We start from the raw sequence: 16,779 nt of genomic DNA on the forward strand, positions 1-16,779 counted from the left end.
TTCCTTCTTTTTATTTTTTTGAGATCGAGTGATAGTGGGCATTAATATATCTCTACCGTGGTGAATTTTTCTTCTTCTATTGGGGTTCTTGGTGGAGTTGGTGGCTCAGGTCAAGCCTCATTGTAAGTGATAAGAAACTTTGGAAACAAAGTGGGGTTAATCCTTCGCCCACTATTAAGGTGTTGGTTGAATGTTGCTTTCTGAATGTAAGCCCTACTTCTCAAAGGTTCTTTGTCAAATTCATTGGTTTTTCCTTGGATATACAACCACATATGACGCAAGAAAACACAATATGATTTAACAAGATGATGGTTGATGTAGAGAAACTTATTCCTCTTTATAAGTGCCTTAGAACTAGGTTGTCTCTTCTTCAACTTAATCTTTTGATGAAGAGTTCTTCTTCTCAAAATATGGGGAGTGGTCATACAAAATTACCAAATGTTGATGTTGACATTAGATATGGATACTTTGTTTTGGATACTCAAGTTTACTTGTGAAGTAGAGGTTTAGTTTGATTTGCCTCTACGACAAAGTATGTCAAATGATATGAGTCAAGCTTCCTGATGTAGAAACTTAATTTGATAACTTGAGAACCTAACTAGGTATTGATGTTGATAAAATTGTTGGATGATGGAACTCTTGATCACTCTATTGGATACTCCTTAATTTTGTTGGATGAAATCTTATCTCAAGATAGTTGATGATTTGATACCTCTTTGTAAAGGTTCTTAGTTTGAGTTGGAAATTCTCTTTTCTCTAATGTTGCTCTTTGCTCTTTGTTTTGAACTGATTGTTGTATTGGTTGATTTGCAAGATGTTTTAACATTTGTGACAAGAAGACATAGCACACATGAAAACAATGATTATCCATATGCCAAACATTGAGTGTATATTTTTGTGATGAGGATGTTTTCAACTCCCCGATGTTTGCACTGGTTTGATTTACAACAAAAGACACATCAGATAGACTCTTTATTCAAAGGTCACTGACAATATCATAGCCCACTAGTTTCAATACCTCGTCAGCTCAAATAGCCTTGTCACCCCCTAGAGGGCGCCCATTTTTTTTCATCTTTTTTCAAAAATGAACCCAAAGTGAATTACTTCACATTTGGGTAGTTATCTTGGGAGATATATGGAGAGTAATCTTGGAGGCAGATTCATCCCCACCCTTGCACTATGATATTGCCAATTTTTGGCAACTGACTCGGCTCAAATTCTCTATTGTTATGGTTTTTAATCAGGCTTTTGTTAGGTTTTTAGTGATAAACTCCCTTAGGAGGATTCCCAAACTTTAGAACAAAGTCTTTTCGTATCTTAAAGATACTGGGGGAAGGCTAATCACTGAGAAAAACCATTGCAAGGGACTCTCGTTAGCCTCTACATTTGATTATAGTGTGTTGGAACACTTGACAATAAATTCATTTCCCACTTACGTTGTTCCCCTCTCACCACCCTTAATGGTGCCCTAAGGGCAACTCAGGAGGGCATGCCTTCTAAAGGATTTAATTGCTTGAAGTAAAAGAAAGCATGAAAGAGTGGTTTGTTTTTTTGAACACCCAATTAAGGGGAGAGCATATACCTACCACTTTCGAGACAAGGCAAGCAATGTTCTTTTTATCCTTTCAAAGCAATGATTGGCTAAGATCCATTTGGAGATGTTGCTCCAACAAGCATGGTGTTCTTTTTAGTCTTACAAAGCAATTTATTTTTTTAATCTAGGAAATGAAATCCTGGTCAACTTAAAATAATGCATGTTGATTTGAGATGGAAATCACTTTGCAAAATGAAATATGGATTGTTCTTTTTAATCTTCCAAATAAGTATTGATTGTAAATTTTAACCTTTGCAAGAAAATAAAGAGATTGTTGTTGTTCATTTTATAACCCCAAAATTTGAAGAGTGAACCTAACTTGTAGGATGGAAAATGTGAAGTTGTTGTTCTTTTTAACCTTGAAAATTTGATTCTTTTTAAACCCCTAAATTGAAATGTGAGATTATTTTTAGCTTGAAAAAAAAATGAGTTAATTTTAGCCAACGTTGAAAAAGATAGAAAAATTAAATTAAAATCCTACTTTAACTCCTTCAACCCTGCATCAAACTATTAGACCTACAAGAAAACACAAGTTAGAAAAAAAAAAATCAGAGGGTGGGCTTCTCCAAGCCTAATTTCAAATCTCAGTTACAAATCTCCTTTGTTAAAGCAGAAACTCGTACGAGGTTTGTCACCTACTTGTACAACAATTCCTATATGCCCATATGACAAAATAGTTTACTCGTGTGGGTTCAAGTATCAGCTCATACGAGCTTAGTCTTCACCATAAACTCGTACGAGTTTGTTCACAAGCCCATATGACAAATGGTAGGTTCCCGTACGACAAAACAAGAAATCTCATATGAACTCATGAGAATTTGTAGAAAATTTGTTAGAAAGATTGGATTTTAGGGGTCTTGCCCCATGGTGGGTGCAAATTAATGTGTTGTTAAAATGTTGGGGATGCCTGCATCTGCAAGAAAATACAAATCACACACACACATGAGACATTATGTTAGTGAAATAAAGAGATTGAAAATGCAAACTAATCTAATTGTTAGTCCAAGAAATCTCAAGATTGCTAAGCTCATCCCATGATCCTCTATCTCTAAAGATCTCTAAGATTCAAGGTGGCCCTCACTTGGAAGAGCACTTGATCCTTAAGATGACAGCCTAGAGAATGAGTTATGAAAGATGATACTAGGATCAAAATGACTACAACTAAGATCCTAGCTAAGATGAGATGATGGATGAAGATGAAAGATGTAAGATATGAAATGAGTTCCAAATTGAAAGATTAAGTGACCTAATTAGGCTAATATGAGGATGAGATATGAGAATGCTATGAAAAATGATTAGAATTAAGCTAGCAAGATATTCGAAACATGTAAAAACTAAGCTATAATGCAATTAAAATGGCCTAAAATCTTAGTAATGGTGATTGAGTTCCTTGATAACCTACACAACACAATTAGACTATAGATTGGATGCAATAGAAGTGAATGGATAAAAACTTGGATCCTGAGAATGAGGAAATGGGATCTATTTATAGAGAAAATAAAGAAATGGATGGTTGAGATTGAGCAATCTCAACAAGGGCTAGGATTGAAAGTTATCAATCATGTGAGGGATTCAATCCAATCCCAAGTTGACAAATGTCATCTTGAGAGGGCTTGAGATGTAAGAAAGCATTAGATGCTAATTGAGCATTAGGGAAGACTTCAAGGGGTGACATCATTAGATAATGTTTTTATCCAAGGAAGAAGGCTACTGTCCAAGAGGTAAACTCTTGTGGAAGGACAAAAGATAGTCAAGTGGACAACCATCATGGGTTAGGGGTGTGGGCTTGTAAGAGGCATTAAATGCCTTTTGAAGACTTTGGAGGCTAACTTTTTTCAAGAGGAAACCACTAGGGGTCTAGCGGACAACTTTGTAAGAGCCTTACAAATTTGGGGGTATTCAACAAGTTATCTTGTTGAAAGGAGAAGGTCTTAAATGCATTTTGAAGACTTTCTCCGAATTTGGGGAAGTGACTCCCCAAATTTAGGGATTGGACATGATGAGGAGAACTAGGCTAATTAATGGAGGATTAAAGGGATTCTAGAAGAAATTAGGAGGGCAAGTGGAAAATGTAGGATTTGGCAAGTGGGTGAGGGAAAATAGGAATTTTAGTAAATTAAAAAGATTTAATTTAACCAAAAGATGATGCAACTTGCATTTATAGGAGTTTGCAAGTGGGGGGGGGGGGGGGGGGGGGCAGATTTACAAACAAATTTTGATTTATTTAGATGCAAAGGAGATTTTAATTAAATTTAGATTTAATTAAAATGGGAAAGGGAATAAATTGATATTTTTAATTAAATTTGAATTTAATTAAAATGGCTAGAGGGGGGTATTTAATTAAATGTGAATTTAATTAAACAACTTAGATATAAGAAGGGTATATTAATTGAATTTAATTAATAGGCGATTAGAAGAATAGGGATATTAATTAAATCTTAATTTAATTAATAGGAAAAATTAATGATGATTAAATGAATAAAATCTGTTTAAATAAATGTGCCAATTTTAGGTGTCTACAGATTCTAACCTCTATGAATATTTTTTGTCACATCTTCAATTTTTTTTAATTGTTATCTTCAATTTCTCATCTAGTACTAGTTTTTATCAATTTCAAAATAAAGATAACTACCTTGCTTAAAAGTAGTAATTAGATTTTATCTTGTATTTATTTTAAGAAGTTCTTACTAACTACATGAAGCAATTCAATCTGATACTTTAACATATTAAATCAAAATTTAAAAATAATAAAATATAATAATTCATATTTCATTAAAAACATATAAAATTAGCTAATTACATGTAACTAATTAGATGGCATTTCATTTAATATATATTTATGCTAAAATAATCCCTCAATAATAATACAAGGAACCCAATAGTCATCAAACTAATAATTTACCATTAGAGAAAACAAAGTAAACTTAGCAAACATTAAATCGACATCAAAATAAAACAATTGAAACAAGCACAAAAACAACGTAGAGCTGCTCATTCAACATTTTATGCCTAAAATTTCCTAGAATTAAGGAGGAACAGATTGAGGCAATATTAGACAAGATTAGAGAAGACTCATTCATAGAAGAAACTATGTTAGAATAATGGGCTAGAGAATAAGCAAAGACAAATAAATTATAAAATCTAATGAGATCAGGCATGTGCAAAAATATTTTTTATTAGAAAAATTGATTGAACTAGAAGAACTAAGCCTCTTTATAACAAATGAACTTAATAATATTGGAGCCAATCATCCTCCCTTTTGTATTAGAATCACAACAACACACTCTAAACATTCAAACCTCAATTTCAAATTTGAAAAAAAGGAAAAAAAAAGGGAAAAAAAAAAGAAAAAAAGAAAAAGAAAATCGGCAATGGTCCTTTAAAAGGTGAGTGAACTAGCTAGTATGACCCCTATTCAAAAAAATACCACTACTACTCACTAGACTCTCCCCCAATGAAAATAGTGGTCATATATTCTTCTACTCGATTAGTTGTTACACTCATGTGCCACTCTAAAGGGTACTCTTGTTAGGGTTTCAAGTAGATCCGAAGCAAATATGAATTAACAGTTATATGCATATTTAAATACAAAAGATAAAGGAATAAAATAGGACATAGATAACACAAAGATTTAATGTGGTTCACCTAGAATGGGTTACGTCCACCATACACAACTATCCAATCTTTCTTATTATCCAACAAAAATAGTACATCAACCTTGCAATGCTTTAAGCATCCTAGCCGCTTATAACATGCGTTTTTAGGGTAAAAACAAAGTCGACCTTTTTAGGGTTTTATTACAATGTCGGTTTTCATCAAAAAAATACACAAAAAAAAATTTTCTCAGGGGCTCTCGCCCCCAAACCCCTGCCCGGATCCCGGCCCGGCCCCGAACCCTATTGAGGATACGTGCTAAGTGTATAGTACTTTGCTGATCAATCACCACATTTCAACAATCTCCCACTTGGAGACTGATACTACATGATACCACTGTACATGCAACATCCACTGGATAAAAGACTAGGACTCAACTGGTATAAATTCCACAATTATCAATCAAGAAGACCAACAGAAACTAATGAAGAAATCAACTTCTCCTATGGAACTACCTTCGTGAACATATCGACAGGATTCTCAATTGTGTGAATCTTCTCAAGCTGTAACTTACCCTCCTCCAAAATAGTCTGAATGAAGTGGTATATGAGCTGAATGTGCTTTGTCCTGGAATGAAAAGCAGAGTTCTTTGCAAGATGAATGGCACTTTGGCTATCAGTATACAATGGGTGATCCTCCTGTGTCTGGCCCAATTCCTCCAGAAAACATTGTAACCAAGTCATCTCCTTGTTGGCTTCTGTAGCAGCAAAATACTTAGCTTCAGTGGTTGAAAGTGCAACAACCTTTTGTAGCCTAGAAATCCAACTAACTGCAGTTCCCTCTATAGTAAAAACATACCCTGTAGTACTCCTCCATGAATCAATATCACCTGCCAGATCAGAGTCAACAAATCCACTCAGAGCAACATTAGATCCTTTGAAACATAATGCCTTCGTAGTAGTTCCTTTCAAATACTAAAAAGTCCATTTCACAGCATTCCAATGTTCCATACCCAGATTACTCATAAACCTGCTCACAACTCCCACTGCATGTGCAATATCTGGCCTTGTGCATACCATTGCATATGTCAGACTGGCAACAACTGATGAATATGGGATGTTAGACATTTTATTAACCTCTTCCTGTGCCTTTGGGCACATCTCCTTAGTCAATTTGAAATGACTAGCCAAAGGTGTACTAACTACTTTTGCATCCTGCATGTTAAATCTTTTCAACACCTTCTTTATATACTCACTTTGGGACAAATTCAAGGTTCTATTTTTCCTGTCCTGTGTAATCCTCATATTGAGAATTTTCTTAGCTGCACCCAAATCCTTCATAGCAAACGACCTGGCTAATTTCTGTTTAAGATCATTTATATGTTGCATGTTAGACCCAGCAACAAGCATGTCATCAACATAAAGCAATAGGATAATATAACTGCCATTATCAAATCTCTTAAAATATACACAATGATTAGAATGACATCTATGATAACCATGTTCAGCCATGAAACTATCAAATTTTAAATACCATTGTTGGGGTGCTTGCTTTAGGCCATACAGACTTTTCTTCAACCTGCACAACAAGTTCTCCTTACCTTTGACCTCATATCCCTGTGGTTGCAACATGTAAATTTCCTCCTCCAAATCTCCATGGAGAAAAGTTGTTTTCACATCTAATTGTTCAAGATGTAAATCATCTATAGCCACAAGACTAAGTACAGTTCTAATTGAAGTCATTTTTACAACTGGAGAAAATATTTCATCATAATCTATACCCTTTTTCTGTGCAAAACCTTTTACCACAAGTCTGGCCTTATATCTTTTCTGACCTCCTTCCTCCTCCTTCAATCGATAAACCCATTTGTTAGGCAAGGCTCTTTTTTTTGTAGGTAAAGGGACTAAGTTCCAAGTCTTATTTTTCATCAAGGAGTCCATCTCCTCTTTCATGCCTCGCTCCCACTATTGTTTGGCATCCACCTGCATTGCTTCTTCATATTCTTCTGGTTCACCAAAATTTGTTAATAAAATAGAATACAAAGAAGGAGAAAATCTTTCAAGGGGTTTACTTGACCTCGTAGAACATCTAACACTTGCAAGAGTTTGTGGGACATTCTGTTGTTGCTGAGCATTAGGTACCTGTGGCATTTCATTTTTAGGAATCTCATCCAACACCACATATTCTTGCTTGTCTCGTTCATGCTTCTTTTCTTGCATCTATTCTTTATACATAACCTTCTCATTGAATATAACATCTCTACTTCTAGTTATTTTCTTATTTTCAAAATCCCATAACCGATAGCCATATTCATCTATCCCATATCCAATGAAGTTACATTTCTAAGATTTAGCATCAAGCTTGGTTTTGTTTTCTTTATCAACATGGACAAAAGCTTCACAACCAAAGGCTTTTAGAAAAGAATAATTTACCTTTTTACCAGTCCATGCCTCCTCTGGAATACCACCATCCAAAGGGGTTGAAGGTCCTTTATTTATCAAATAGACAGCAGTATGTACAATATCTGCCCAAAAATGTAAGAGCAATCCAGCATGCAATCTCATGCTCCTCGCGCGTTCCATGATAGTCCTATTCATTCTCTTTGACACACCATTTTCCTGTGGAGTTCTTGGAACTGTCTTCTGCTTTCTAATCCCATTTAAGGAGCAGTAATCTTCAAATGCCTTGCTGCAATACTCACCTCCATTATCTGATCTGAGACACTTCAACCTTTTTCCTGTCTCATTCTCAACCAAAGCTTTCCATTACTTAAAAGTTTCAAAAACATCTGATTTTTGTTTTAGGAAATATATCCATGTTTTTCTGGTTGAGTCATCAATAAAAATAACATAATAACAAGAGCCACCAAGAGATGATACCTAAGCTGGTCCCCATACATCTGAATGTACAAGCTCTAACTTTTCACTCTTCTTCTCTTTCCCAACCTTGAGAAATTTGACTCTTTTCTGTTTACCATAAACACAGTTTTAACAGAACTCTAAATCAATCTTCTTTAGTCCTGGCAATAGATTTTCAGAGTGAAGGGTTTTCATCCTTTTCTCACTCATGTGCCCAAGCCTATGGTGCCACATTATCAAATCTATTCTTGCAACATCTATTGTTGTTTTCCCTACAGTAACTTTATCTGTAGCAGCTAGGGTAGAGTAAGTGTTACCTGTACATAGATATAATGTGCCTACCTTCAAACCTTTAGCTATTACTAATGATCCTTTACTGACCTTCCACATACTATCTGAGAGGGTAACTATGCAACCTTCGCTACCTAGTTGCCCAACAGAAATTAAATTTCTTCTAAAATTAGGAACATGGCTTACCTCCTACAGAAACCAATCATTTCCATTCTACAACTTGATCTTTATCTTTCCTTTTCCAACAATTTGATAGGGCTCATCATCATCCAAATATACCTATCCAAAATCACCTTGAATATAATCTAGAAAATATTTTCTATGGGGTGTAGCATGAAATGAAGCCCTAGAATCTATTACCCAGGAATCATTAACATTACCCAAACATAACATTAAATCATCTTGTAAAGTATTACTTGCAATATTAGCTTCCTTACTATCATTTTCATTTTTGTCTCCTTCTTTGTTTTTCTGAGACCAACAATCTTTCTATAGATGACCAGGCTTTTTGTAGTACCAGTAATCTTTCTTTCCTCTAGATTGAGAGCATCCTTTCTTTGACTTCCCTCGTGACTTCTCATTCCCAGGGCCTTTTCCTCTTTCCTTTGATCTTCCTCTGTTCTCCACATTCAAAACACTACTCGATGATGTTGGATTCTCACCTGTGCTTTTCCTTTGCATTTCCTCGCTTAGAATAACACCAACAATATCATCAAATACCAAAGTATTTTTACCAAAGACAGAGTTACGTACAGCCATAACCAAGTTATTCTAGCTTTCTGGCAAAGAACATAAAATCAAGAGAGCCCTAACCTCTTCTGCAAAGGTAATTTTTACTGAAGACAATTGACTGGTAATTGTATTAAATTCATCTAAGTTCTCCGCTATAGATCCTCCCTCACTCATTTTCAAATTAAAAAAATGCTTCATAAGAAATACCTTATTCGAAGCCAAGGGTTTCTCATACAACTTAGCCAATGTTGCCATCAAATCTACAACCATTTTTGCTTCTATTATATTGAATGCTACAGATGGCGCAAGGCATAATCAAATGGATCCTAGTGCCTTTCTATCTAAAATGTCCCACTCTTCATCTAACATTGTAGTCGGTTTCTTTGCCTTTCCTTCCAATGGCCGCCACAAATCCTTTTGATATAGGTAATCCTCCATCTGCATTTTCCATAACTGATAATTCTAGCTGTTAAACTTTTCGACCTTGAATTTGGAATCCTCCATTGCTTCCACTCAAATCTGAATGTCCTGCCAATTTACAGAAAACCTCGCTCTGATACCAATTGTTAAGGTTTCAAGCAGATCCGAAGCAAATATGAATTAATAGTTATATGCAGATTTAAATACAAAAGATAAAGGAATAAAATAGGACACAGATAACATAGAGATTTAACGTGGCTCACCCAGAATGGGTTACGTCCACCATACACAACCATCCAATCTTTCTTATTATCCAAAAAAAATAGTACATTAACCTTGCAATGCCTTAAGCATCCCAGCCACTTATTACATGCGTTTTTAGGGCAAAAACAAAGTCGGCCTTTTTAGGGTTTTATTACAATGTCAGTTTTCATCAAAAAAATACCAAAAAAAAAAATTCCTCAGGGGCTCTCGCCCCCAAACCCCTACTTTTCTCGAGGGCTGCCACCCCCGAACCCCTGCCCGGGACCTGGCCCGGCCCCAGCCCTAGCAAGGATACGTGCTAAGTGTATAGTAGTTTGCTGATCAGTCGCCACATTTCAACAACTCTAATAATAGTTTAATACATGCCATCAACAAGGGTACACTCATGTGCCACTCTAAATACACCTCATTTATATTTGTGGTAAGCTGATTTAGATAAAGTTAAAGCACAAGTAAAGCTAGAAAATTGTGAATTAGTCCAGAGTATGTAAATTTTCCTTTATATAAGACAAATTTTATAGAAAATTGAGTGATTAAATTTTATAATACAAATTTTAAAACTTTATTCATTTGATGATAATTAACTCTTTAGCTAAATATATTTATTTTCTTTTTACATTTATATGCATGTAAAAAAATGATAATTATTTTTTAGCTTTCTAAAGTTTTAATTAATTAGTCTAGATTAATGCTTATGTGCATACATTTGATTAGATTGACCTAGATTAAACCAAATAAAACTATATTTTATTTATTTAAGAACTACAATTTAAATGTGATTTTTTTAAGATTTTAACTTAACTCTCCAATTTGAAACCCTATGCTCTTTTCATTTGAGCAAAACCCATTGAACATTTTTAAAACATTTTTCTTATTTTCATTTCTTTATTTCTTTTTAGTATTTATTTTAAACTTATAATATACTAATTAATTATTTTTTGAATAGATATATTTCACTTGATGTTTTATTTTTAATTTCTTTTTTGACTCACTTAAAAAAAAAAGAGTTTAAACAACAAGAGAATTATAATCAACTGATGAAATAACATACAAGAAGCATATTTAAATTTATAATGTACAATTTATTTTTTTGAATAGTTATATTTCACTTAATGTTTTATTTTTAACTTTTTTTATATACTTAAAAGAGAGTTCAGATAACAAGAGCATTACAATCAATTGATGAAATAACATAAAAACAACAAAGTTACTTATATTGTATGGCTTTACACGATTTTTTTTTTCTAGCATTCAATATTATTGTAAGGTTGTAATGATAATATAATTGAAAAATATTATCACCATAATTATAATACTTTATCAAATACAAGCAAGATTGAAATATGAAGCTGACATGGGCTTTTCATATTAATCTCTAATTATTTTTCTATATTTTAATATTTATCTAAAAAGAAAAAAGGGCATATGTTTTAGAAATCCACTCAAATTTTGAAGTCTTATAATAGAAATAAGTTGTATTTTTAAGGAAAAGGGCATTAAAAAACTCTGTTGTAATAAGTAATTACAACTCTCATGAATGTGCAACATTGTGAGTTGAAATTTTAGAAATATTTGAGCTTGTTAAATCTCATACTTTTACATGAATTAAATAAGTATTATTTTTAAATAAATCATTTCTTCATTAAAATACAAGAGCTTTATATTGTATGTAGGTCCTTCCCATAAGAAAATTGAAAAATAACAAACAATAAACCCATATAATATAATATGAGTTCTTGACCACCTATGATGTCTTCAATAAGGTAGATACATCAAGAAACCATCCTAAGCAAGAATAGATTCATGTACACAAAATTATATTTTAATAATCATAATAATACAATTTTGTTATTCAATTTAAGCATTGTAAAGAATCTGCATTTGTTAAATATAATAATTAATGAGAATTTTACAAAAAAAAAAAACAAATATTTTCTTCTAAATCTTAATATCTTAATATCTTAATATATTAGATACAATAAATATTTATGTATGTATGTATATGTATGTATGTTTATGTATGTATGCATGCATGTATGTATATGTATATGTATATGTATATGTATGTGTATGTGTATGTGTATATGTATGTATGTATGTGTATGTGTATATGTGTATATGTATATGTATATGTATATGTATATATGTGTATATGTGTATATGTATATATACATATGTATGTATGTATGTATGTATGTATGTATGTACATATATATGTATGTATGTATGTATATGCATGTACACATATACATATATATGCATATATGTACATGCGCGCACGCGCACACACACACATTTCAAATGTATTTAAAAGATAGTTTCTTAGCTCTAATAATACCCTTGGTGTTATTGAAAATAATATTGCATCCACATATAAGGTAATAATTAGCATATAATCGTCAATACATCTAATATAAATATAATGAAACTCTTTGGTTCTTAAAAATCTTGACTTCAGCACAAATGAGTGAAACTTCTAATACCAAATTTAGGATGATTTTTTTAAACCATAAATAAAGCATTACTTGCAAACCAAGTGTTCCTTCTATTCTACCTCAAAACCTTTAGGTTGTATAGAAATTTCTTGTTCTAGATTCCCATGAAAAATGTAGTTTTACCATCCACTTCAATTTCAAAATTAAGTTGCAAATATAAATAAAATAAATCTAATTGAGGACAATTTAGCAATAAAAGAGTATTTACCAAAAGCAAATCCCTCTCTTTAGGAGTAGCCCATAGCCAATAGTTTGGCCATGTAGTACCCCTACTCGTTTGAAATCATTGGACTCATATTTTATTATTGGTTGTTTTCAGTGGATACATTACCATGATTTGTTATTCAGACTTATATGACATTATTTCATGCTTTATCTAGATATGAGATGCATAATTTAATTGCAGTATTTCAGTACTTGTGATTTATGGCATTTTATGGATTATTGCTATGTACTGGCACTTTACTTTATCTATGCAATGTGGAATTATATGTTGTGTGTCTGCGAGTGTATTGGATGCAAGGGGATGATTTTCCTTCACTCATTTCGGTGAGATAGGGAACGTTGCGATTCTCCTTCATCGGTGTGTATGCTGTGTTTTTTATATTGTATATATGCATGTGTGGTTCAGTGATGTAGGATATTGCAGGTACAAGTACCAGGTAGGTACGAGGTATCGTCTCCACCTGGCTTCACAGGTCTGAGCGTGCCTTATATTTTTTGATGGAAGTGGAGGAGATAGTAGTTGACCTTATTTTATTCAGTTACACTCATGTGAGTGTCGTTAGTTGGTTGTCCTGTCAGTTTGTTCGACCTTCGTATTTTGTTGTTTGATCTTTTATGAGTATTTGCTTGAGGCTTGCTTTGTTTGTGTGTTTAGTGGTTTTAATTAATTAATTAAATTTATTAAGTTATCTCATTATTGGTATGTTTAGGGAATTATGTATTTTATGCATTGAGATTATAAATTTAATTAATTAAGAGAAATTATTAAATTAATGTTTGGTTTTCAAAATTAAACAATATTTGTACGTATTTTATATATATAGTAGGTAAATATGGTTCATGTTTAATTATATTGATTATTTTTAATATTATTATTTATAAGTTGAATGATTGGATTTTAATGGTCGTTTTGTTTTTATATTGATGCAAGTTAAATATAGATGGTAGTTAATAACTTTGATTTTATCAAACACACATAAATACGTATATGTTTTGAGGAGAATAATTAAATTAAGTTTATGTGATCATCGTCTTTTGCTACAAACATGATTATTCATAAAATGTATTTACGAATATTCGCATTATATAAAATATGAATATTGTTTTAATGAAAAGCCAATCTATATATATATATATATATATATATTTACATACATATTTAATTATATAAAATGGTTATTAAAGAATTTGTTGACAAGTTTAATGTTTAATATATATATTAATGAAAAGTCATTAATTATATATATAAATATAAATAAATTAAAAATTTAAATTTAAATTAATAATAACAAATGATTTTTTTTAGTGGAGGGTTAGTTTTTTAAAATAAAAAATAAAACTTAATGAGGGTGGCTGATAGTAATATCGACCACTCCCCTTATATAAAGGGAGGGGTCGGTATTACCACCGACCACTCCTCCCTTTTATTTAAACACCAACCACTCATTTTAATTTGCATAAAGGAGCATCCACATTGCAACCTGCCAAAACATGTGGCATGCGTTAATGATAACATGGTTTACCAGCCCACGTAAACCCACCGATATCAACCATGATTAACATGTATAAGATAGTTATTTAACTTGCATGTTTTTAGGAATTGATTTTTAGTAAAGCCGACTTAGTCTTGGAGTTAAAAGCCACATGGATAATCTATAAATATGGACTTAACCACTTTAGTGGTGTGGTGTCACATAAGAAGTTAATGGATAACTTTACATGGTAAACACATAGGTGTTCAAATACGATTAGGACTCTTATGATGCAATTAAATCATGAGTGATGTCATTTAGAATCAATTCACCACTAGGAGAGATAACCTGAAAGTAGGAAAGTGGGTAGATGACAACACTATATATATAGAACATTTGGGAAGGATAGAAGGTTAGAGGATAGTTAGATAAATAGTCATATGAGCTCAAGAGAAGGGGGAACAAGATTAGTAGAGGGAATAGAGAAGATACTCTTATAGTATCGAAGAAAGAGAGAAGAGAATTGTTTTAAGATTAGAGTGATAGGATAGATTGGTTTGAGATTTGCAAGCAAGGCATAGTTCTATTTGGTGGAAGAGCATCAGAAGTCTCACAAACCAGTTCAAGCTTGCAAAGAGGTCAGAATTTCTTTTGATTTTGGTTATTATTTAAGGATGTGTGAAATTGGAAGTTTTAGATATAGGTTACGATTATTTATATGATTTTGCTTATATCGTTTGTTTATTGAAAATGTAATTATTAATTGTTTGAAATAGAGGAATGGAAATCATAGTGAAATAGATGTTAACTAATTTAATTGCTATAGTAGTGAATAGGGGTATTTAATCTCTTAGTTATATTATAAGGTTAGTTGATAGGGAGCATGATAGAAGTTAGGGAAGACATAACATTGCAAATATGTTTCTTTTTTTCCAAGAAATATCGACATTTCTTATGGATTAAAATTCTAAGTTTATATCACCTAAGCTCTCTATATTCCCATGTGTCCTGATTCATTTACCTCTTTTCTCAACAAAATGACAACATTGATTTATTTGTATTAATATAGTTGTAATTCTTATTTTCTAGAAATCTTAAATTGCAAGCTATTTATGCATTTCATTGTTTTAAGAAAAGATTGCCTATATTAGGATCTTGTGTAAATGGTGTTTTCAGTCAAGTTGAGATTCTATTGCAATTTTGGTTGAGTTGTCATTGTGTCCTATGTTGTTATATCTCCTTGGTCAAGTGTTGTTGTATAACCTTATTGATGTGACCCATTGTGTGTTTTGTCCAAATGGTCAATCTTGGGTTAGTGATTGTGTATCCTTCACCTGTATTTTGTCAAGATTAGGTATGGCTATCTGTTTTGCAATAGAGTTCTCGTAGAGAGACCTTTACTGTAGTGTCTTGTGAGAGAGTGGCTTTTGAGTAGGGGCCCTACCCATAGTGAATGACAGGATAACCTGTTGAAAGTCAATTAAAAAATGATAACCTAATAATTGATTTGGGATGGGTGAGATAAATGTTAATTAAGACAATGTACCTCGTGCAGAGGTGAGTGCTAGTACAGGGCTCATAATGTTACAAGAAGGCCTGGAATGGCAAACTTACCACCTTGTCTCCATGAAAGGATTGGTAGGGTCCGCATGAGACTTAGTTGGAACCGGAGGTTCGGGAGAGGTTACCAGGATAACCCAGGATGGGGGCCAAGACCTATGGAGGTTGTACCATGGTATCCATCTTAAGCTATGAGATGACACTCTCTCCTTAGAGTTACTAGTGTTTGTGAGTTGAGTCACATGAGTGTTTGCAGAGTCTTGTAGTTCTTTTGTACTTGTCTTACTTTGCTTGCTTGAGGGTTTTCTACTATCTTCTAGCATGGTGGGGTGGTTCCATTTCAGGATCACATGGTTGGGTGGTAGTGCCACTTCCCATCGGATGATCTGGAATGTATCTTCAAGCGAGGAAGGGCATTGCTGGTATTTCTTGGTTCATGGTTCATGTACTAGCTCATGTTTGTGATCATTGTTCAGTTGAGACCTTGTGGTCATTGTATCAAAAGTTTATGTAACCTTGATCTTGTAACTTTAGATTTCGGGGTATTATTGGAGACCATGTATTTATGGATGTAGTAATATTACATCAGTGGAATGTATGTTAATTCAGTTGCTTTAATCTTTTGTATATATGATCTATGGGAAATGAGTACTTTGGACTACTTTGATTTTTTTCATTATGGAATTTAGATGTATGTGTAGATTTTATCTTAAGCATTTAATTTTCCTTATTAGCTGAACAATAGGATTAACAGTGGTGTTAATATAGTCTATGAACTAATTTTCATTGGTAACCCTTAGGAAATCTTCTGTTAGACTTCCACTAGGTTATTAGACGTGCTATTGTATGATTATGCACTTAATCTTAAAAAAAAAAAAATATTACGCCCTTTTAGTTACCTAGTTGTATTGTTTTTCTTTAGGGTTTTTGATGGGGCATTACATTTGGTATCAAAGCTTAAGTTTCAACAGTGGGTACTCTAGGTTTATAGTGTGCCTATTCAACTTGTCCTTTTTACTTAGGTCTTAATGTTTGTGTTTCCCTTGTTTATCCTTGCCATAGATCTGAACCAGTACTAGGTCATGGCTAGAAGAGCTAGGAGAGGTGGTCGTACGGGTGGTTACAATAGAGGAAAAGGTGGAGGCAGAGGTGGAGGATGGAGCCATGGTTATGATCATCACAGTCCTTCACCACCACCTACTCATGTGAGTGTTGAGCCGGAATAGTCTATTCATCAGGATTTACAGCATGCAGAAGAATAGGTTCCCGATAGG

This window comes from Cryptomeria japonica, chromosome 11 (genome assembly GCF_030272615.1).
Source record: "Cryptomeria japonica chromosome 11, Sugi_1.0, whole genome shotgun sequence".
NCBI lineage: Eukaryota > Viridiplantae > Streptophyta > Pinopsida > Cupressales > Cupressaceae > Cryptomeria > Cryptomeria japonica.